Source organism: Haemaphysalis longicornis, unplaced genomic scaffold, assembly GCF_048455015.1.
Source record: "Haemaphysalis longicornis isolate Haplotype H1 unplaced genomic scaffold, Haemaphysalis longicornis Haplotype H1 scaffold_1, whole genome shotgun sequence".
In the NCBI taxonomy this organism is placed as follows: domain Eukaryota; kingdom Metazoa; phylum Arthropoda; class Arachnida; order Ixodida; family Ixodidae; genus Haemaphysalis; species Haemaphysalis longicornis.
The window spans coordinates 297,700,992-297,725,083 of NW_027526203.1; the positions used below are offsets into that span (position 1 = coordinate 297,700,992).

The 24,092-nt window shown below is 48.4% G+C and overlaps 1 protein-coding gene across 1 annotated transcript in view; it reads right to left on the minus strand.

The window, feature by feature from the left end:
- The window catches only part of LOC144148756 (uncharacterized), an 82,720-nt gene extending 58,982 nt beyond the window's left edge, over nucleotides 1-23,738 (minus strand). Inside the window, exon 1 of the mRNA XM_077680275.1 lies at nucleotides 23,589-23,738. The gene's annotated coding sequence lies outside the window, so the exon portion shown is untranslated. The remainder of the gene's footprint in view (nucleotides 1-23,588) is intronic.
- Between the last annotated feature and the right edge of the window lie 354 nt (nucleotides 23,739-24,092).

The window sequence follows — 24,092 nt, forward strand, 5'->3', positions numbered from 1 at the left end:
CGTTTGGCAAAGCATTTTTGCCGTGTTAATATTCAATTTAAATCTTTGCTGCGTGCGAAATACGTTGCTTCTGAAATGGTTTCGCTAAATTGTGAAGGGCCTAACCTTCGTGTGAAATCAGTGGGATAAGCTTTTGCTGACGCGCCCTTCTTGCCCTATGCAAACAAAGGTTACGAAAAATAAAAAAAACTGCACAATTGGCGCTTGATATACGGAGACTACGCCTGAAGGCTATGAGGCGCATCGCAGGGAACATCTGCAGTACAATTTACTAGCCCCCCCCCCCCCCCTCCCCCGGATTATCTTTAGCATACCCCGATATCTACAACCAGGAGTTTTTGTTTGGCAGAAATGGTGCCTTCCCTGCTGCAAATCGAAGCAGTGCAACTCCTTAGCTTCTGCACTACCATGGCTGGTGAACTGAACGTACAAATCAGCGCCGGGCGCGTTTTAACAGATCTACAGTGGTTGGCAGTACTATCAGGAATATTCATGCGAAAGTATTATGTGCCCCATGAGGCAAAAGACCCGACGTTGTGAGCAGCGGCTCGTATCAAAAGTCCGTGTCCCGTAACTAAGGAATAAACCATGACAAGGAAGGGAATCGAACCGACTGTGACAAAGAAGTGACTTAACACGGGGAACCCTGCCTTCGAAGCACTACAAATATGCACGAAAAAAACTCCCACCTCCCCTCCCGGGAACCCCTGTGTAGATGCGACGCATAGGCGGAGCGGCGAAGGGACCGTGTTTTATAGCGCGCATAACGTTGAGGGGACTGCGTAAGCCGGTCCCAGTCGATGACGACGTTGGCGTACTTGTAAAGCGGCGTGGACTCTAGGTGTTTGAGCCAAGCGTGGATGTTGCTTCGCCGGAGAACGGCACACCGGTTATATGCGCAGCGCGCCCGAAGGAGAGGAAACCGCGGAAGAGAGAGTACTGCACATGCGCCGGCCCCAGCGCGTCTGCCGCGGCTATGACGCAACGTGCCGCGGCTATGACGCAACACAATCCAACACAATCCACTTTAATCCAAGCCAAGCCAAGCCAAGCCAAGCCAAGCCAATCCAATCCAATCTAATCCAATCGTATCCAATCCAATGCCCCTCGCGAGAGAGTGTTTGCTATCGGAGAGGAGAGGGGGTGAGCGGCGGAGAGCGCAGCTGGCGCGGCGAGGAGAATGGGGGAGGGGTGGACAACGCCGACGACGACGCCGGAGGGACAAGGCGAGTGAATCAGATGCTCTGCATCTAAAAGTACCAGGAGGAATAATATTCCTTGGGGCACTACCTCTGCCTACGTGCTTTGAAAGCGAAAGCCATACGGCTTATCTGGTGATACTTCGATGCTTCACTGCTACATCGCGTGTGGGCATGCTGGTTCTATGACGCTGCCATAATAAAGACTCGTAGCTCCTAGGTGGGAAAATCCGAATGATCTGTGATCTGCTAACCCATGAAGACAAAGAAAGGAAGGCGAAGAAACCACGAAAAACTTTACCGCTACACGTATACGACGTAGCAGTCTTTGATAAATATCGCCAGGAAAGCCATAGTGCTTTAGCACTCAAAGAGCACCTAAGCAGACTTAAGTGCCACGAAAAAAATTGGGACACGCTTTCCCGTTCTTCCAAGGTATTGTTGATGAAGCCAGATTGTATGCATCAATGTAATAGTGCAATACAACTCAAATGGCCAAATGCGCCCATTCATAAGCTGTTGTTTCACCTGGGAAAGCGTTCCTAATTGGACCTCAATTGGAATATGCTCTAATAAGTTCAGTGGCTTACAAGTGTGTGTAACGAGGACGACGGGGCCTGTCCAAAGCTTGAAGGGGCCAGTGCAAAAGATTGTAATACTGGGACCATACTGCTACCATGTTCGTCCCACAGACCAGCCGACATATTACTCCTTCCCTCTTACCTAGAAGGAAGACCCAAGCCCATCTCTTCGTTTGCTCTTTATTCGCAGTTTTACTATGCACATTCAAAAAGACACCTAGATCCGCTTCCCAACAATGTACCCGAGATGCCAACCATTGCGACCAAATAACCAAAGCAGGCCAATGACGAAGTCTACATTGCTCGTTAGCCACGTGGTAGAAAGCGATGTTTTATGGTTAAGAAATTTTGAACGAGGTGGTTATGTTTAGGTCCCCAGTAAAACCATTTTCAATGCGACATTGCGCATGCGTGAAGTTTTTACCATCAATACTGACAATAGAAGAGCACCCCGCCGAACACGCAGGTTTCCGAATACGCAGGTGCCCGAAGAGTTTTGCTCCTGTAGGCTTCAATTACTGACGACCCGGAAATCTGGGGAGTAGCGTAAATATTTGTCCCGCAGGTAACGAAAACAAAAGAAGAAAACCTCGATACGAACACGAGAAACGCCTCACTACAGCAGCTTCCCCCGCCTGATTGCCTCAGCTGCCAGTAAGTAAACGGGGAGGGAGAATGGCGGGGGGCGGAGAGTTCACAGCACACCCAGCAATTGAAGCACGAAATGCTGCGCTATTCGGTCACTGTTCAAAAATGAAAGACGTCAACGCGTGCTTCAGCGAATCTAGGCGCACTGATAGGCGGCTCTTATCTCTATCGAAAATCACGTGCCTTTTACGACCATGGAACGAAACGTGCCACCTACGAGAACTGGAAGCGATAACGCTCGACTCATCGAAACCAAATGACGCAGAGAACTGCCAAAGGTAGGCTTGAAGGAAAATGACGCACCAGAAGGTTAGATCATCGGGCAGAAATGCAACAAGGGAAGGACGCTGCATTATCGAATCACAGAACACGCTGCAATCATTCATTTTTACCATCAGAAAGTAAATAAATGCGAAAGGTAAGGGTTCTAAGGTGCAAAAAATATTGTTGGACGAAGGTGAAAACAACAAAAACAAACTTTCGCGCTTATTTAATTTTGTGGGCTTAATAAGGTCTTGTATGCAAGATGTTATTTGCCGAACTTGGTTGCGCTGATGATTTGGCGAAATAATTTTCGCCGATAGTTTAAGGTTGTCTTGCTATGTTTATTCTACATTTTGGTTAACGTTCTACTGCGTCAAACTACACGATGGAGCGAAAAGCCGGGAGTGTAATGTGGTGATGGGGATGATGGTGACGATGCACTTGAGTACATTAGCTGCTTATTTCGTGCCATTTGTTTCTAACGAAAGCACATATTACCCCTTCCTTCTCTTACCCAGAAGAAAAACCCAAGCCCACCTCTTCGGTTGCTTTTACATTCGCAGTTTTACTATGCACATTCAAAAAGTCACCTGGATTCGCTTCCCAACAATGCACTTTAGCTGCCAATCATTGGGATCAAACGTCTAAAGCAGGCCAATGACGAAGTCTACTTTGCTCATTCGAGACTTACGCGAAAAAATACAAACGGCAATGAGCTTTGCGCAATGCAATGCGCCATTTTTTCATTGTGTGAGGTCAACCGGAAACCACTTTTAAATTTGGATGTTTTGCGCACCGAAGCTGCACCTGGGCGCGCCTTAGTGGAAGGCTCGGGATTAATTTCAACCACCTGGGAATGTTTGAGGTACGCCGAAATTTTGACATACGGGCATCGCAGATAACTTTTAGCCAGTGAAATCGTTAATGAGCGTGATCAGTGACCTACTTTGATTAATTGATCGCAATTATTGGTCACTCAAGGACATTGTGGGGAAGCAGATTAAGAGGGACCTTTTAAGACTGTGAGCCTCAAATGTCAATCTGCCTACCGCCGACCATTAAGTTAGCGCTGGGTCGACAGTCGCCATGTGCTGCTGTTTTCTTGCGGGGCAAGGGAGGGTACAAGGCACTTAGCATTGCAGGCTAAGGTGCAGGCCAGACTGGTGCAGGCCAGACAGGCAGGACATGTTAAGCCACTCAAAAATTTGAATTCACGCTCTGTTGAAGAAAAGAAGCTATTCTACACATAGAGATAGCTTTTCAAAGACTGGCGAATACCGCAGTGTTAGGAGCCCAGACGTTGCGTTAGCTTCGGCTGTCGACTTCCGCCAGAATCATTTTGGCGTCCTGTGCGCAGTTCTGGAGTATACGTTTAAGGGCCGTAACCGGAGAGAAGATTCACAAGGTAGTCTTGAAAAGCCTCACGGTATACCACCCGATGCGGGAGCCTACCTTATGAGGCCATAAAGCCGCAAGATGTGAACACAGCACGGCAAAGAATTCGATCCCTTTTTTAACAACCGAAAGTCGTGGCGTACATGCATCGTTCACTTTTAGAGAGCAGAAGTGACGTAAAATATGCATGAGTGCCATATTTGGTACATTGCCAAACCAAATGACGCACATGGAAAACAAAGTGGGCACCAAGAAATCCTATCGGGAGGCCAACAAAAAACCAATACGCTTGGCTACCTACGAGGCTACAAAGTTAATTGTAAGCTTTACCAGGGGCATTTCAAGTGGTTTCTTGGGTGATATGTCCGATTTCAAACATTTCGCCTCCCCGGGGGAAGCCGCTTTTGGTACTCTCGCTTATACGTTGCAGCAGATGGAAAAAGTTCCGCGTGCCGATAGCGCACCGATATGAGTCTTCCGATAAGGTGCACTAGCGTGGCATTGTTACTTCTGAGCTCTTCGTTAAATTATTGAGTGGGATTGCCTCCCCGCTCAGGTTTAAGGATGAAAGGTTTACTTTTTTTTTTGCGTGATGTGACCTTCACGCTTGATGCTGCGATAGGCTCAATATGAGCGCATTACCCTTTTTAGATATAGCTTTCTCTGCGGACAGAAGTGGCATTGTTGAAAGCTAGTTCGTTCTTGCCACCTTACGTGAGGCTGCTGGGCGCCACTAAAGGAAAGACCCCCAAACCAGCATGCAAGCTGGACGAGTTGGCATCGCTCCATCTTGGACATGACTACAGCGCGGGCAGCGCAGACTCCGCACTGTTTTTATTACGCTTTTTTTTCGTTTTCCTTGCCCCTCCACTTACCCGTACACTGCCCCTCTTGCTCCGTCCTGAATTCCACCTACCACTTAGTCTGAGCATGCCCGCGCCAAACACCTTCTCTTGGCCTACCCCTGAGCAGTGGAAGCACGAGCAGGCCAGCTCACGGTGCGCGGACCAGGAATGCCCCATTGCTCGCGCACAGGCTGCTGCTCTGACTCGGCGCTTTCTGGACTAAGAAAGTCAGCCACTTTTATGCCCCAAGAAACGTTTTGCAATCAATCAATAAATAAATCAATCAACCTTGCTTCTGTTTCATTGCAAAAGTATTAGTTTACTAGATCGTCGGAATCCGGCGTCCAGCGTGGTAAGCGAGAAATGGGGAACAAAATGGACGGCACTGCAAAGAGAGTAAAAGTGAGTAATGAGGTTGGAAAGAAAATTGGGTAAATTTGTATCTGGATGGGAATCCAACCCAGATGCGTCAGATAGTGATACGAGCACGCATCTCCGACGCCGCCACAGATCGATGCTTCTGGCTGACTAAAGGTAAACCTAGTGAGTTCATTATGGCCTTCGACTTGGAAACGGTTGTTAGAAACATGTACGGAGGCCTGCACGAGTAGTTTGAGAATGCTAATTGCAAAGTAGCAACTAGGCGAGTAACAAAGTGTGTTCCTGCTAATTGCCCTCTTTTATTGGCTATGAGATCGCGGGTATGGGCTATGATGATGATGATGATGATGATTAGGGACTCTCCTTTTGCATTGGGGTGTCAGCAACCGACTTGCCTCTTTTTTTACGCTTGCTTGCCCTACTCCTAGCTAACCTAATAGTTTTGCTTCCTCTCCCCCATCTCCCCTCACCCCTGTTTTAAACTCTCATCGCTCCCACCCCCTTTTTTCCCCCCGCTGCTCTAAATTCTGATCCGTATGATTACTCCGCTTGCGTACCCATCCCTTCCCTACTTTTCTTCCACCACCACTCCAGTCGCCTCTTCGTCACTTCTATGGCCTTGAAGTTGAGGTTCCCCCTCGCCCCAAATCCCGAAGCCTCCGCCAGCGTCGTTTCCCTGTCACCCCGCGATGGTCGTATCTCTGTGCAGCCCCTGACAATATGGTCTATAGTTTCCCGATCACTGCCGCAGCATGCACATGTGTCATCCTGCTGCCTGTAGATACCCGTGTATGCCCGGGTTCTCAGGCACCCCGCCCGTGCTTCGAAGAGCAATGCACTGCCTTTCGTATTGCCATAATTCCTTCCTTCTTAATTTCCAGTTTGTCTGTCCTGTAAGACTCCAGGGTTTTTTCGCTTCCATTCTCTGTGCGCGCTTTGTCGTCTCTGCTGCCTTTACCTCTTTTTAACTTGTGTATACCCCACCTTCCCCTACCGAGTTTCCGTAGCGCTTGGTAAGCTGTCTGGTCATCAGTCTCCACGGCGTGTCCATGCTCCTCATATACAGGTGCTTAAACACCCTCGCGGCCCATTTTTCGTCCTCCATGTCACGAAGTCGCTGCTCAATCTTTATCTTGCTCTGCGCCTTCCTCACCTCGAAAGACCAGCCCACATCCCCCTGCACCGCTTCATTTGTAGTTTTGGTGTGGGCCCCTAGGGCCAATCTGCCTACCGCCCTCTGATTTACCTCCAGGCCCGCTTGGGTCTCTGGTTTCATGCACAGAACCGAATTTCCGAAAGTTAATCCTGGTACCATGACCCCTTTCCAGACTCCCCTTACCACCTCGTATATGTTTTATCCCCAGAGGGCTCCATGCTTCATTATAGCCGCGTTCCGTCTCCCTTTTGCCATTTCTACAAACCTTGCGCTACAGTACTGGACAGCAGTGGGCAAATGGAATCCCTAGCTCCTACCTCATCTCAAACTGAAATCAAACCTCAATGCTTATTTAACGTTGAGGTTGAGATGAGGGCAAGAGAATTGATTTCAATTTGAGATGAGGTAAGAGCTAGTGATTCCATTTGCCCACCGCTGTCCTGGACTGGTGGACAAAATTTGTAGAAATGGCAAAGCTCCACATTTTCTTCTCTTTAAACTTACGTACAGAAAATTAGCTGTGCAGAAGTTTTGCTGCTATCTGATAACAGTCCCTCTTCAAAACCATGACGGAAAACCGCTGTTATTACTGTTTGTGTGCACACCGTACCTGTTGGAGCTGCATTGCCCTGCTTAGGTTATAAAAAATTACAATATCTACTTTGAACACGTCAACATATTTAACTCACATCTACTTTGAACACGTCAACATATTTAACTCACACCTCCTGGGGCCCAATTCTCCAAAACGGCGCCGTAGTTTCGCGTGTGACGTCATTTGGACGTCAAATTGGAGCAAGATACCGGCCTTCCAAGGTGACGGGGAGAACGGAGGAGACGAACTAGCCAATCAAAGAGCAAGCTACGTTCCCTAGCGTTGTCCCTTTTGAGACTTCTAGGGAACGTTGCCCGTTGAGGTTCGAGACGGAGCCGCAACTCGCCACAGAGAGTGCGCGCCGAGACCTTGGAAAGGCGAAATTTGCGCGCAAACTCCTCGTCGCTCAGGGCGAACGCGTCGCGCGGCGTGTGTTGTCGCCTTGGCCATGGCATTTGTCGTCTCGGAGCTTGCGGAGATTGCGTTTCCGCTAACGAAGAGGCGAATGCACCGCCATGTCGAGGTGCACCATTTTAGGCGCGGTTTACGGCAGCGTTCTATTTACCGCGTACTGTCCGTACTGGTGCCGCCGCGTACTGGCACACTGGTGCAGCCCAAGTGCGCCTGGCGGAAAAATGTGCGGCATATGTTTGTTCCGTGCGCCCGCGTAGTTATTGGGGCGTCGGAGTTGACAGACGGGTACGTGCATCGGCGACAGCGTGAAAATGTTCGCTGAAATCACGCTGAGGTATGTCGCCGAAGTATTTCGCGCAAACGAGCTTCGAGTTTTACAAAACACCGAGGTAAAAGCAATTAACAGACGACAAGGCACGAACGGAACCGCCTGTGCACCGCGGAGGAACCACGGACGCTTACGCCGCAAGCGAGCGCCGTTTGTAACGACGCACTTCCCCACACATCGTTTCTGGCCGTCGATTGGCCTGCGGTTGATTGACACTTGACGTAATCAATTACGGCCTTTTGTCTTTCAAACCACATAAAACGGCACAATAAGTAGGTCACGGGCCATGAGCGACTGCTCCGCGGTACTTTTCCGTATGACGCAACGCGTGACGACATTTTTCACACGGCCAATCACGTGCGTCCCCAACGTCGCCGTTTCTAAACGACGGGCAAGTGGCGCGCGCCGTTTCTCTAGAGAATTGGGCCCCTGTTCTTCTCAGTCATTTAGCAAACATTTTGGCGCACAGTCGCCCTTGTAAAGACTGTGTTGTAGCGAAAGCTACACTACGCTACCTCGGGCAGTCTTCGCGGGGTGACCAGTTTTGCCCTTCAGAGCTCGAGGTCAAATCAAATCCCCTTCCGCAGGCGCCCGGCACGGAGCAGCGGCCGATGGCAGGGGGAGATAGGCGGCAGGGGAGAGAGAGGTGAGGAGCGAAAGGAGACGTGCGCGGGACCCGTGTCGCCACCGGGCAGAGGAAGGCGAGGAGGCCGCCGCCACAGCGATAAGCACGCGTCATGAAGGAAGGCCAGGAGGGCACGTGCGGCGCGGACGCGTACGTGTGCGATGGAGGAAGACTAATACTCAGCCGTGGTCGCTCGCACAGCAGCGAGGCTTAAAGAACGCCGTGAGGCGAAAAAAGATGATGAATAAACAGTGTATTCATTGCAAACATGCGTGTGTATCATTGCGAAACCACACCTCGACAATGGGCCTAGCCAGGGCAGTGAAGCGTTCTCTATCAACTGGGGTTAACCAAAGCTAAACCACAGCAATTTTTTTTTGCGTTCCAGGGCAGCAAGCGCGGACCAGGGCTTCCCGGACTAAAGGAGGCCCCCCACGGGTCGGGCACCCAACCATCAGCGCCTGAAGCTCGTCTAAATAAAGTTTATTCACTCACTCACTCACTGAGTGCCTTATTATTTGGGGAACAGCATGCAGTCCTGCTGGCTTTCGGTGGGCATTTAATAAACAGGCCAAATATTAGTGTTGGTAGTATGAAATGGGATGTAATAACATAAAACATGACAATATTACTTTTGAAGCGTTAATGTGTAGAATCAACGGGAACCGGGAAATAATTCACAAAACAAAAATAAAATTACTTTGATAGACTGTTTGACAATAAAAATTGTTCGTAACAGCAGGACAGAGAAAGAGAGAGAGAGAGAGAGATAGATAGATAGAGAGAGAGAGAGAGAGAGAGAGAGAGAGAGAGAGAGAGAGAGAGAGAGAGAGAGAGAGAGAGAGAGAGAGAGAGAGAGAGAGAGAGAGAGAGAGAGAGAGAGAGGGGTAAATTTTATTTGGGCCCAAAACGAGATTGAGGTCGATGAGAATGATAAGAAGATAGGGAAATTTGCAAAATGGTATGTAAAGTGTAGTAATACAGTTAAACCTGGATGTGACGAACCTATATAACGAACCTTCGTGGATTTAACGATATTTTTTAATTCCCCATTGCCACCCCCGTTGAAGCCCATGTGTTTGCCTCCTCTATGTCACGAAACGTCGCGGCGGTTAACCTTTATGTAACGAAGTCGGCGAGCTGATGAGTCGTGTTTTTTCCCACTTTTACTCAAAAATCGACCGGCAAAGTGAACTAGTTTAGCACTTACTAGCACTACCGTAAAAAGCCAGCAGCAATGAAAACGTCTGGAATGCCTAAACCCCAAATTCGTTAAGACGGCGATAATGGTGGTGGTGGTGGTGGTGGTGATGATGATGATCATGGTGAATGGAGGGGCTAGCACCATCCTGTCGCTAACGTAGCAGCCACTTCTGGTCCTGCTTGTGTAGCCTTACACCCCACCAGCTAGCGACAGTAACTCCCCTTCCCTTTTTTTTTTTTCGCCCGCACCGCAAATAGTGTGTTTCCACGTGTGAGTGTGGTTTCGTTGAGGGGCAAGGCCATTTGTCGGCGTGTAGTCGTGGGTCTCCACTTCTATCTGTGGTATCGGTTCGTCTGAGATGAGTGCTGCTGCTATAGAACGAAAAGTTGTTTCTTTTCAAGAAAAGCGCACAATTTTAAATGTCGTCAGCTCTAGCGAGGAAGAAGAATGTTTCGCATAGTATCCCAGCTATAGCACCTTGAGTGCGGTAAACAGCATCAAGTTCGCAAAAAGGCACCCTTTCAGCATAAGTCTGGTTCCTGCAACGGGTAAAGGCGCCGAAAAGTGTCAAAACGCAAATGTGATACTTAAGTAACGTTTGTTAATACGGGGGTAATTGACCTTGCTTGTTCGAGGCGCCGTGTAGTGGACTGAGCTCGTGCGTAGGCAAGCGGCGCAACTCACGCTGTTTTTTGCTGTGAAATAAATTCAAAGAGAGGGTGAGTTCACCTTCACTGATTTTTAGCATTTTGGCTTCGTTTCTGATTCATTCCCGCGAGCCTGAACTCGAAACCTGCATGTATCGAAAACCTGGATGTAACGAAAAATTGCGGACTGTTGTCAACTTCGTTACATCCAGGTTTAGCTGTATATTTTTTATTTGTTATAAATTCATTTAGACGAACAATAACAGATACCTTATTAGTAATTCCGTGAAATGGAAAACAAGGTATTATGCAGACGTTCCAGAAGTAGATAAAACAATATATACTGAAACAAGATATACCAGGTTTTCTTATAAGTCATAAAACATGTTCAGGCACTCGTTGCACAGCTTCGGAATGCGGCAGTTTCCGTCCGCCAAAAAAGGCAGTTGTTGCTCCTGGAACTATTGGCCCTTTTCCTTGCTGCGGTCGGTTGAAGCAGTTCCAAACGACATAACTAACGACGTTATTCACGCATTGCTGTATTCCTCAGAACGGTAGCTTCGTCAGTCCCAGAAACAAGCCTCAGGGCATGCAACCCGCGGAATATTTTATTTCCTCACATCCTCCCTCTTGGAGACCATAATCAGTCTTACCGTACACAGCCTGCATTCTGCGATTAGTTACGGCTGGTTGACACCTTTCAACTGTTAGAAACTGGATACCCCGTCTCGGATCTACGTTGGGTAGATCTCGTATCAAATTACGCGCCGACGCTGCACGTGGGCTTTAATACACGCTGTAGTGGAGGGCTGCGGAGTAATTTTGACCACCCGTGGATTTTTCACTGTTCACCTCCATCAGAGGAGTAGCCAGTGCGGCCGCGATTGAACCCGTATCCTTGGGCGTAGCAGCACAACGCCTTAGCCACTGAGCCACCGCGGCGGTTGGATTTCGTATCCCGTCAGCCATGTTGTCAACGGTGTCCAACGGAAACCGCACACGCGAGGAATAGTAACTGTTGCTCGCTTGTATACGGTGGTGTGCGCTCTTCCTGAAGTGGAATGTCATCAAGCTTCTCCTTCGCCGGTCTATACGTGAAGCAGCAAAAAGAAAATGTTTAAATTTGTCACACCTAGGATTCTACTACATACCATTGTTTTTTTTTATTATATGATAATTTATCGCGATTATTACACGCGAAAACGTTTGTGGGGGAGTTCAGCATTTCATGTTTTACAGAAATGAAGCCAAGACGTCACAGCCCGTGGAACAACAGGTATTGTGTCCCCCGCTTTACCAGGCAAAGAAAAAAAAACAACAACAACTGGAAAGATAGCGAAACATTCTGCCTCATGACCACTTTTGTCTAACGTTCGTGGCGAGACCTTTTCTAGAGGTGAGTGGGAAACGTGACGAGTAGGAGGGAATGAACAAAAACCCCGTTGTTGCATTGGGCGCGCCTAACCCGACGTGTAACGATTCGCACACTCCCGTAGAGCCATTCCTTGCGATAAGAACTTTAAATCAAGCTTGAGAAAAGGCGCATTCATTGACACTTAGCAGCATCCATCGATATTTAATCCTCTACAGTTGATGGGTGGTGCGCTCGAAACGCGCCTATGTATTCCCAAATTTTGAGTGTCGTGTTAGCCGAAAACCTAGAGTTAGGATTGCGTTGTGCGTAATTTCTGAGCGTTTACCCGGGCGAGCGCAACCAGTTTGTTTATCGGTCGCTGTATAGAAATTATCAGTTAACCCGAAAAAAAGATAGTGCGCACTTGAGGGGACAAACAGGGAATCTGAAACGTTCGCAGCGGACGTGCTGTTAACGATTGATGCTTTCTGTGATGAGCAACAGAATGCACGACAGCGCTACATGTCCAGGTTGAGAAATGGAGGAACTAATGTAGAGTACGACCGAAATAAAGCTATTTACGCACAGAAGGAGAAAAAAAATGTCGATACTTCTGCGGCGATACCCCATGGTTCATCGTTCGTTTTCGGATCTATCTGCATAACAATATTTAGGAAAATCAAACTGGGGGTTCTTTCCTTGCTTGGTTTTAAACGTATACATTCCACAGAGTTTGAGTGTAAAGAAAGCCTTGGCAGCATATAGGGAATTTACAGGTAAACCCGATTATGTATTACAAATAAACTTTTTCAGAAGACTAGGCGTATGAGATGTGATTGGAAAGTGGCGGCCTTAATCGTTGAATGCAACGACGAGGATGAGGCGGGCTGAAGGGAGGGACTCAGCATTAACTTCTGCAACCAGGAACCCGCTATTGCGTATTGTAGTTTGCATGCACTGACGTATTTGTTGGCTACCCTCATCTACATGTAGTCACCGCGCAAAGAACCGAGCCCATGCATAAACACGCCTTACTTAACAAAGCGTCTTTTACTCGGGGTGCCCCGTCTTGAGCTCTTCCTTTTTAGCGCGAAACCACAATTACCCTACTTCCGCCAATTTTCCGGATGTAGGTACTCAAAATCCATGTGAGACCTTCCGTATTTCCCAGTTTACAACTGGCTTGCCCAAAGGCTGTTATTGCAGTGTCATGAATGAAACGTTCCTCGCAATCAATTTTGCGCGAGGAACGTGTAAAATCCTTCAGGTTTATGAAAGAAGATTTACTTTGTCGGATGCAAAAATTTGATTTCCGTTCGCAGTACGTGGTAACTTCTGTACTCTTGATCGGTCGAGCCCCTTGTAGGGACGTTGGGCCTGACGCTATCACCTGGGCATTCCAGAGTCAGTTATCAGCCCGGCCGCTTGCCCGCCGGCTCGGTGTGTGTATCAGATCTGTCGGTGAAAGCGACCAGGAGACAAGTGCTGTTAGTACACAAACGGGCACATTGACGCCCTCTGCGAAACAAAAGGTAGCTCGAGTATGGACAAACATAGCACCAGGAGGCGGGGCCGCAGCGGCGACCATGCAGCCAGGGCATCAGCTTGTCTGCTCACGGACTGTAGTGTTTGTTTACAATGTAGCGCAGCCGTGGGCATTGCCGGCAAGTTGAACCATCAGGGGCCGATGAATGAACAAAAGACGTTGACAAAGAGCATCGCTCTTTGCCTTAGCTTTAAAGTTCACGGTAATCTGCCAGTCAATGTTTTCTTGGATGACTTCCAAAGTAGTTCAAGTTACCATTACAGCTTTTGATCAATAGGAAACGCAAACGCAATTGTTGAACATGATCGTGTGTACCTTGCCTCAATGCATTCTTGATTACAGGACTCGAAGTGACGAAGTTCATAAAGTACAGTTATTAACATCTAGCCTTCGACGGATACGGAGCAGTTTCACGCGACGAAGTTACATAGTTACAAAAGAAGCCACAGCTCCGTCCTGCCGCAAAGGGCGATGGTGTAAGGGTAACGTTGGGGTGGAAATAAGGGCTTGTACATGGTCTTCCTTTTGGCTGTTTTTGCGACAGAGAGTGAGCAAGAATAAATTAGCAACACAATCGGAAAGGGTATACCACGGAAAGGGATCTACTATCACTTCCAATCATATTCACCCAGACTTCATAAAATGAAAGGAAGCTCAGGCATTCTATTTAAGTAGATGGCTGAAACAGCGGATATGTCTCAAAATATAACATTGTATAGAAATATTGTTCGAATGCTATTAATGAGTGCACATAACCTGGGAAAAGCCTGAGATTGCGACCCGCACGTCCTCTTGTAGCAACTGTGTTTGCACAGTTCGCTAGAAAACCACGCTCAGTGCAAGTCCGAGGCAAACCCCACGAATGTTTTGCATACTTTCATAATAACAAAACATAAAAACCTACTGAACTAAATAACAGGAGAAGCTGCACCACTGGTCCTTTAATGAGCTGTACAGATTCCGAATATTAAAGAAATTAAAAAAGTGTCGTGTTTGGTTACTAACCTTTAAGCATTGACAAATGCAGTGCATTTTTGCGTTACGTGGCTGATAGCTCAAAAAGAAGTCCCTAATATATACATGGGGAAACCAAGGCAAATGAATGGACATCAAACTTTGCTGCGCTTTGTACCCCCTGTAAATTACCAAGGCGCTGACAACTTCTTACATATACATACGTGGCTTAAGCAAGGGGGAGGTGGGCGGAGGGGAGGGTGATTTGTGTAGTGTTTTTGGAGGCTCCTTCCGAAATTATATCTTGGTTACGCCAGTGAACTACAAAGTGCTCGTGTACGTTTTTCTTGAGCTGCCGGACAGCTTGATGATCCAGAGAGATATGTGTGCGAACAAACAAGTTTCCGAGTGGGTTCTGTACGAATTTGTGCTTTGATTCGTTGACCTTGCTTGGAAGCGTCCGATTCAAGTTCGTGCGGCCTTGTGTCGAAATCAAACCACCTCATATATGCCTGGCAACAATGCGAAGGCGTTTCTTTAAACTCGAACAGAAAAAATTACGCCCACCTCCCCTCGCGGGAACCCTGGTGTGATGCAACGCATCTCATGGGGGGTTCCATTGGCGTTTTCCGTCGTATTGATTACGCTTATAGCAGGGATTCTCACGCGAAGGGGAGGTGGGCGGACGACCGTCGACTGAGACCGCCGGAGCGCGGCATGCCGCTTTATATTCACAGCGCCCGAAGGAGAGGAGAGCGCGGAGAGAGAGAGAGTTCTGCACATGCGCAGCGCCGCCCACCAGCGCCTAGCAACGGAGTGAGAGCGCGCTGCGCCAACCCGCAGCTGTTTGGGAGAGAGTGTTCGCTATCGGAGAGAGGAGAGGAGGATAGGCGCAGCTGTGCGGACAACGCCGGACAGACGCAGGAAGGACAGAGGGGCGAGCATGAGATGCGTTGCATCAAATAAACTTAGTTTGACATCCCGTTGTAAATTAAACAGAACGCAAACTTAGCTTGACATGACGTTGTATCGGATAATCATAGCCCCAGGGCAAGATATCTTGGGATGATGTGCTGTACTAACCAGATTTATCACAGAATAAATCCCTCGTTTAATATTACGACAGCCAGGACGAATAGGGAATAACTTCCGATGTTCACATGGTGACGTAGTTCCATGCTTACCTGCCTCCCGGGGGTGGCACTAGTTGGCTTCTTGGTTTAAAAATTTCGTGTCCTACATGACGCCACTGATATTTATATATTATGCTAATATAAATGTACATCACACAAATCCGCGCATCTGCCGTAGAAAGACTCTGTACCGCATGGCCGGCTCAGTCAAGCTGGCGGGTGAAATTAAAATGCAAGAGTAAAAGCGGTAAGCGGGTTAGTGGCATAATGGCCTAATGGCCGCTGACTTCATATAGACTGGAATGTCCGAGAACAATAAGTAACTAGACGGCTCGTGACTTGTTTCCATTAGGGAAGTAACTGACCTTACGCTTATCGTATTCCTGTCATGCAAGGAAGTTCGACTTTCCTCGACCAATCTGATAAGCTAACGAACGATGCGTCAGGAATTTCTGACGGTCAGCCTTTTATTGTCTGATTAGTGCAACAAAACGTTTCCACACCATGTCGTCACACGGTGCTTTTCCAGACTTATTTTACTTACCCGAATCAGTCACAGAAAATATCGTTCGTGACAGTTTCTGGCGCAATGAGGGCAAATATGTGCCACGCCTGCAAGGCAGCTCTCAAGGTTGCACCACGACGGGGCAACGTACGTGGCGTGGGCTGCAAGTTCAGACAGTGCGGAAGACTGGACAATCGTGTTTTCAAATAAAAAAAAGAGAAAAGTATACAATAAGGTATTCAGTGGGTGGGGAGACTAGTTCGGACGGATCCATACAGGCATAAACGAAGATTGTATTTTGGGTGTGCCCCCGCGGATGGAAAGAATAGATACAGTGCACAAAAGAGTATTGCATAGTGAGTTAGCAACCGAACAGGAAATAGGTAGGGTCCATAGATCACAAAGGGTTAAACGTTTCTAAGAGGTGGGGGGAGCGCGGCCTCCTTCCCAAGGACATATCCCATTCGACGCTTTACTTGTACTGTTTCTGCCCGCTTTGTGAGTTTTATCTCTCTCTCTCTCTCTCTCTCTCTCTCTCTCTCTCTCTATATATATATATATATATATATATATATATATATATATATATATATATATATATATATATATATATATATATATATGTGACGTCCCGCAGATGGATGGTACAGGGCAGTTGGCCGGAATGGGAGATTAGCCACCAAGAGGTGCGGTGCGATAGTGGTGGACGATGAAGAAGAAGTTGTTAATAAAGATGTTGGTTCGACGGACGCCATGTCTCCTGCGTTACACTAGTCGACAGGATTTACCGTGCAACCCCGCATCATGACAACATCCAAGAAAGCCATCACCATCCTCAAGTATTCTGGAGCAAGCGACGATGTCCCCTTTGACAAGTGGCTCCGACTCTTCGAGGTGAAGACTGCGGCCGCTGCATGGACAGAGCGAGACAAATTGTAGAATTTCTCCGATTACCTTGAAGGTGAGGCCTTCCGCTGGTACCTTACCGAGGTGTTTGACACTGGCACAGCTTGGGAGGACCTCTTTGCATGCATGACCGAACGGTTCACAAGCGCCATCGCGGATCCATTCCGTCAGTTCATTCATTGCCGCCTGAAATCGGGCCAGAGCCTCAAGGAGTATTACGATGAAAAAATGTGTCTGGGACGCCTCGCTGAACTAAAGGACGCAAACCTTATATCAGGGCTCATCGACGGCCTTCCTGCTGAAATGGAAATGTCCCTTGCCGGGCTTACTCCACCCACCCCAGCAGCGCGGCTTTCAGCTGCGCTTAGAGTAGAGGCTGCTATGAACCGAGCTAAGTCGCACCGCGTTCCACCAGGTCGATACGCACATATCAATGCACCGAGCGGCAATTCCCATCAGCGTCCGCCTAATACGCCGGGCTGAGCACCCATGTCCCAATGCAGGCATTGCGCCATGCCCGGCTTGCCACGACAGATGCACTGGCACAATGAATGCCCACGACGCGCAAGCATTTCCGCCCTCGCTACCAACCAGGGAAACGAGGAGGGCGACCCAAAGCTATGTTAATTCACTTTGAAGAACTCATTAACGGGTACCCAGTAAGCGCTACTCTTGATACCGGAGCCACAATTACCTGTATCAGCGAAGCAGTGCTGACAACCCTTCGCCTGCAAATAATGAGAGATTCATGCATCACTGTAGATCAAGTAACATCATCTACCAAAACTTTGGGTCGCGTCAATCTAAAACTACAAATCGGAAAAATCACCAAGGAAATAGAAGCGCACGTTCTGCAAGGAATGAAGAGCAATCTACTTCTTGGCTTGGACAGCGCCTGCCTCTTTAACTTGTTTCTAGACCTCGACACCCTGACCCTACGCCAAGGAAATGATGTCCTCCACTCCCAACGCCCACAAGTCCGTTACGCGGCTGACAAAAACGCTTGTGTACAGGAACCTCAAGCTTCCGATTTGGCCCACCTAAATGAAACTCAGAGGTCTGCACTTAAGCAACTTCTCCACAAGTATGAGAACATTTTTTCCAAATCACAAACTGACATTGGGTGTATCAGTAGCGAGATGCATCGCATTCCCGTCACAAACAACGTCCCCATCCGCAGGGCTCCGTATCGATGCTCAGAAGCCGATAGCGTCGAAATGGACAGACAAGTCAGCGACCTTCTCACGCAAGGCGTAATACGGCTGTCTACGTCTCCGTACGCTGCCCCGGCACTTCTGGTAGAGAAAAAGGGAGAAGGGCGCACACGTTTCTGCATAGATTACCGCAAGCTGAACGCAGTGACGGTGCCCGACTACCAACCCATCCCACGCATTGACGACGTTCTAGACTCTCTCGGGAAATCGACGTACTTTTCAACATTAGACATCACATCGGGTTACTGGCACGTCAAGATGCACCCGGAAAACACTCCGAAAACAGCCTTTGTGACACGTACCGGTCACTACGAATGGCTTGTTATGCCTTTCGGTCTCCGGAACGCCCCAGCCACTTTTGAGCGGGCTGTCAAGTCCATCCTAGCAAAACACCGCTTAGCGCACGTCACGAACTACTTCGATGATATTGTGGTGTACTCTGACACGTTTTCTGACCATCTGAAGCATCTCGACGCCGTTTTAAACGCTTTTAAAAGCAAATGCGTCAGGCTCAAAATGAAGAAATGTCAGTTCGCACAAACATCCATTGAGTACCTGGGACACAGGGTTTCAAATGGCGCAGTCACTCCGAAACGAAGCAACGTGGAGGCGATTTTGCGTTTTCCCACACCATCGCGCCCGAAAGAGCTGCAGCGTTTTCTCGGTACCGTGAATGTTTACCGTCGGTACATCGCTCACTTCAGTGAAATTGCCCATCCACTGACGTGCCTCCTCAGCAAAGACGCTACGTGGAAGTGGGACTGTGACTGCCAACTGGCTTTCACTAAGCTGAAATGGGAAATTAGCCACCAAGAGGTGCGGTGCGATAGTGGTGGACGATGAAGAAGTTGTTAATAAAGAGGTTGGTTCGACGGACGCCATGTCTCCTGCGTTACATATATATATATATATATATAAATCTAGAGAAAGATAAACTCACAAAGCGCGCAGAAATAGTATAAGTAAAGAGTCGGATACACAGCAAGAACAATAACAAACAATGTTTACTTACGTAGCGGCAACGGGACTTGCCTTCATCAGAGTAAAGTTACATGATTTTGCTGTCGCAAACATTTTGAACACATTTCTTATATGCAAACCTATATAAGAAATGTGTTCAAAATGTTTGCGACAGCAAAATCATGTAACTTTACTCTGATGAAGGCAAGTCCCGTTGTTTGTTATTGTTCTTGCTGTGTATCCGACTCTTTACTTATACTATATATATATATATATATATATATATATATATATATATATATATATATATATATATATATATATATAAGAGAAGAAAAACTTCGAACAAGGTAAAAGCACGGTTGTGGCCTGCGTTTCAGCAAAGAGAACTTGCTTTCCTGGAGGAAAGCAAGTTCTCTTTGCTGAAACGTAGGCCACGACCGTGCTTGTACCTTGTTCGAAGTTTTTTTTTTCTCTACCAGCTTCAAAGTTCTACTACTCCCTGGATTTTATATATATATATATACCGTATAAACCGGATTATAGGTCGACCCGGTATATAGGTCGACCCCCTACCTTGAGGTGGGAAAAGTTGACAGAAAAAATAATATGGCACAGAAGCGCACTCACAATGTCTATATTTATTTTCGACGCCCGTCTGTCACTGCCACTCACTATGCCTGCCGAAGTCACTCGTCCGAGCTCTCAGAGTCGTCTGAGGATGACTGCTTCGCACTGTCATCTTCCATGCCATCAGGCGCGTTGCTGATGGAGCACTTCCTGAACGCTCGTGAACCCATGTCGTCGGGCAGCGACTGCCCAGAGAAGGACACCCAGCTTGACACGGTCGCAACCGGCCCGTATAGGTCTTTTTGTTGTCGCCGGCTATCCACTCATTGTACAGTTCGCGGAGCCGGTCCGCGCATGGCCTCCGGAGCGATCGTGAGCGAAGTTCCCGGACGAAGTCCGCCACTTTGTTCTCCAACTCGGGGTGCACTGCTTGACGTCCACAGAACGATCGGTTTCGGAGGTTGCACACGCACAGCTTAACTTTCTGGCTCCGCCAGTACCGCACACTTTTCTCTGAAACGCCTAACTGGCGTTACGCCGCAATATTCCCATTCTGCTCGGTGACGCAATCGCCGTCAGCTTAAACGCCGCGGTGAACTGGCGTCGACTGCCGCCACTCAACTCGGAACAGAGACGTACAGAAACGTACGCACGCACGCGTAATAGACGAGTAAAAGACGAAAAACTAGAGAAAAGCGTAATCAAATAAAGGCCTGATAGAACGAGAGAGCAGTCCGACACAAATGGCGATTGGCGACGGACTACGCTTGCACATTGCTGCCAGACAGCGATTTACATTCTGCCAATGACCGCTATATAAGACGAGGGGTGACTTTTGTGCGGATTTTTTTGGAAAAAAAATCGACCTATATTCCGGTTTATACGGTATATATATATATATATATATATATATATATATATATATATATATATATACCACAGAAATAAGGGTTGGCAGTCAAGAAAACCTCGGAAAGCAAAGGGGAGGTTGTGGTAGGTCATTGAAACAGATAAAGCATTTGGAAAGAAAGAAAGAAAGCGAAGAAAAAATTCCCGCCAGGTGGGATCCGAACTCACGACCTCCAGAATACCGGTCTGGTGCGATAACCACTACGCTACCGGCGGGGCGATTTTCCTCCTCGCTTTCTGGGGTATTTATGTCAATGTAATTTTGTTCCTGTGCTTGGGGGTGGTAGCCAGCGCCACTCTGACTTCTCGGCGTGAAGGGGACCTTCTTTTTAATCCCCGCGCCGTGACACGAGTGTCTACGACCTGTCGAGAGTGGTCAACCAGCGTTGAACCCTCTTAAGCTCCCTATGGCACCAAGACTGCCAGAACAGAGGCCCTCGCTATGCATGTAGCGAATCAGAATAGGAAATGAGGGGCTCGTAGAAATAACACAGAAATAAGGGTTGGCAGTCAAGAAAACCTCGGAAAGCAAAGGGGAGGTTGTGGTAGGTCATTGAAACAGATATAGAATTTGGAAAGAAAGAAAGAAAGCGAAGAAAAATTTTCTTGTTTTCTTGACTGCCAATTCCGAGGTTTTGCGGCGGCAGTTTTGCGGTATCGGCAAATGGTCGTCAGTGTTGTCTTTATAAATCTAGGAACTACGTTTATCCCGTAGTTGCGCTCATGCCACAGGACATCCCTTCATTTAGGAAAAGTGAAATATGTATATTGATGCAGTGAACACCCTTTCCACGCAATTGGGCCAATGTGCATTTCGATTTATTGTAGGGTTTAACGCGCCGACGCAACGCAGGCGATGAGGCGTGCCGTGGTGGAGGGCTCCGGATTAATTTTGACCACCTGTGGATCTTTTAACGTGCGCCGAAATCTCGTTGACACGGGCGTTTTTGCTTTTCGCCTCCATCATAAAAGCGGCCAATGTGCATTTCGCATGCCCCTAGCGCATGAATATCTCGTGAATTTCTTAGAAGTGCTTTTATTTTGAGCAGAATGGTGATAACAGTGAGCCCTGATGTCCAGCATGTATTGAGCGAATTAACAACTGATTCGAAGCTTTTGCAGAATGTAGGAGGAGGGGGGGGGTTGTGGTGCCTCACGAAAATGTAAATCATATCTAACTAGAAAACTGCGTCGTGACGTCACAGATGTGGCCAGATTTGATTCTTTCTGTTGCCGCTGTTATAAAAACTTTATCGGCAGTTGAGCGTAATCTTTCTCATTGCTGGTGTGAAAAAAGAAATAACTGCGCCACAAGATCATTTGTAAAATACCTTTCAAAAGTCCTCTACAGAAATCTCCTGCAAGCATAGTTTATAGCAGACGTCCATTCGTTCATTCAGCACGCGGTAGGCCTAGCGCTGGCTGCATAAGTCTGCAATATTCGTTATACGATGAGCCAGCTGAAAGTTCCTAAAAATGTAATCGATACATGCTACGTGATTTAAAAATGGCGTCCTTATGATAATTTAGGGCTCAAAATATGAATTTCAAGTTTTACGCGCAGAGCTTACGTCCGAGGCATATGATGCACGCTGTAGTGCTGCAGTACGCATTCACTTGAAAAGCGTGCAACGAAATCATACAACGCACGGCGATCGTGTTTTTCGCCTTCAATGAGATCTCTTCTTCGTTCCCTCGCTGTTGACCAAGATGGTGGGGGGGGGGGGGGGGGGGGTGTTCCAGAATACCCACGCAACTCTCAGGTGTGCCCTCCGTAGGCCTAACGTTTGGGTTTGGGGTGTACGGCGCGAATCGGTACCTGCTGCTCGGCGTAGTTCGCTTCGCCCGTGTCGAAATGGAGCATCGGATAGACGCCGGCTTCATAACCCGGGGTACCTGTGGGTTCGATTCCGCCCACGGGAAGCGCTTTTTTCTTTTACTTCACCCACAATCATATATCATCATCGTCAGGGAACGTTGGCTTTCCTGCTGGGCGCATTGGCGTACATCGGCATCAGTGAGGACCACGGAGGTGAGGACACTAAATCCTCGCTTTAAAACGACGTTTAACCCTGCGTGGTGTTTTTGTGGCTAAGGCACTGCGCTACTGAGCCCGCGTTCGCCGGCTTGATTCCTGGCCACAGCGGTTGATGATCGCGACAAACAAGAATAAAGCAAGACATAACCAAAAAAAAACAAGAACATAAACGCCTGTTTGTGCTAAATTTCGGCGCACGTTACGGACCCCCACGAATTCTAAATTAATCCACAGCCGTCGGCTGCGCCGCAACTCACGGCCGCGATCTGGGTACGGCGCCTGAAATTCCAACTATAAAAAAAGTGTTGAGATGAGTGTTGTGCTCCTGCATATATCGTCGTCGGGCTCAATTAGTGGGTTTTTTGCCCGAAAATATAACATAGAGATAAAAAAAAAAACACGCATGGTGCTGTGGGCGATCAACGTGCTCGCCCATAGAAGGCGGACCTATATAGTCTTAGAGTAAAAAGCAGTAGAAACTGGCAGTTGTGAATAAAGGGCGCGTGCGGAAAGATGATAAACATGGGTTATAGCGAACATGTCGCCCTTAGTGAGGAAGTGAATGGCTAGTGTACAAGAAGGAAGGAAGACGCCGAAACACACTTCACAGGTTTGTCTGATGCGCATGCCCATGCTTAGACTTGAGCAGACAAACACCGAGCACCAGATAATACGGCAACCGTGACCGGACGGCGGTCCCACCATGGATGTAGAAGCTATCTGCGGCCATGAGGGGCAACACCAAAAGTAATCGTGACCTATAAGTGGGCTTTTAAAACATGAAGCACGAACACTGAGGCGTTCTCACAGCAGGCAAGGCACACTGTTGGTACACATGGACTATAGTATAATTCTTGGTTGTGTACTCGACGCCACGGAGGGCTCGATTCTACGCCCGTCCTCTCGAGTCAGGGAGGCCGCCTCGACCGAGAGGTCGTACGCACCCAGGTGAGAAGCCTGCACTGCGCGAGTTTGCTTGCATTCTCTCCATTAACGATAGCCTAACCAGTAGTGGCCCCTGATTGGCGCCTGGCTGTTAACTCCAGACACGAGGTGAGCCCCTGTCGGAGCGCAGCAAGGGGTAATGGTTAGCCTTGCCAAGGCCGACCGCAACAGCTGCATGAGCACCCTTCTACGACGGGGCCAGGCGACGGCACGGCGTGGCCGCGAGTATGCAAGTGTCCAACGGCGGCAAGGGTGACCCCTGCAGGCCTTACCTGGGACAGCGCCCTTCGGTCACAGGAGGCCAGTGGAGGCAGATCCGGTGCGAGCAGCGTGCGCGACTGCGGCCCTGCGGCTCCTTTCGTTTGGCCCGAATCCCAGAGTGCGGGCTTTATTTTGGGCTACCCCCTCTCCCCTGGAAATACTCGCGCGGCTCAGCCCCGCCGACAATCGTGCCGCGGCGGGCCCTTGGCCACGGCCGGTCGCTGGGGCCGTGGAAGGCACGGAAAAAGACCGCTCGCTTTCGCGCCCCGAGACGCTTGTCTAGCGAACACGTGCTCCACGCCGGCTCTGCTTGTCTCTCTCATGAACGTGCCGCCGAAACACGCCGTGCTGGGCTGCGAACGGGAGGATGCGCTCATGGGAAAGTGTTTTGTCTCACCGGGACAAACCTGCAGCTCAAATGGGTTCCTTTCTCGATGTCAGAAACTCCAACATGATTCGAATATGCCGCATATGTATGAGAGAAAAATGGTTAAGAATGGCATGCATGTTAGGTA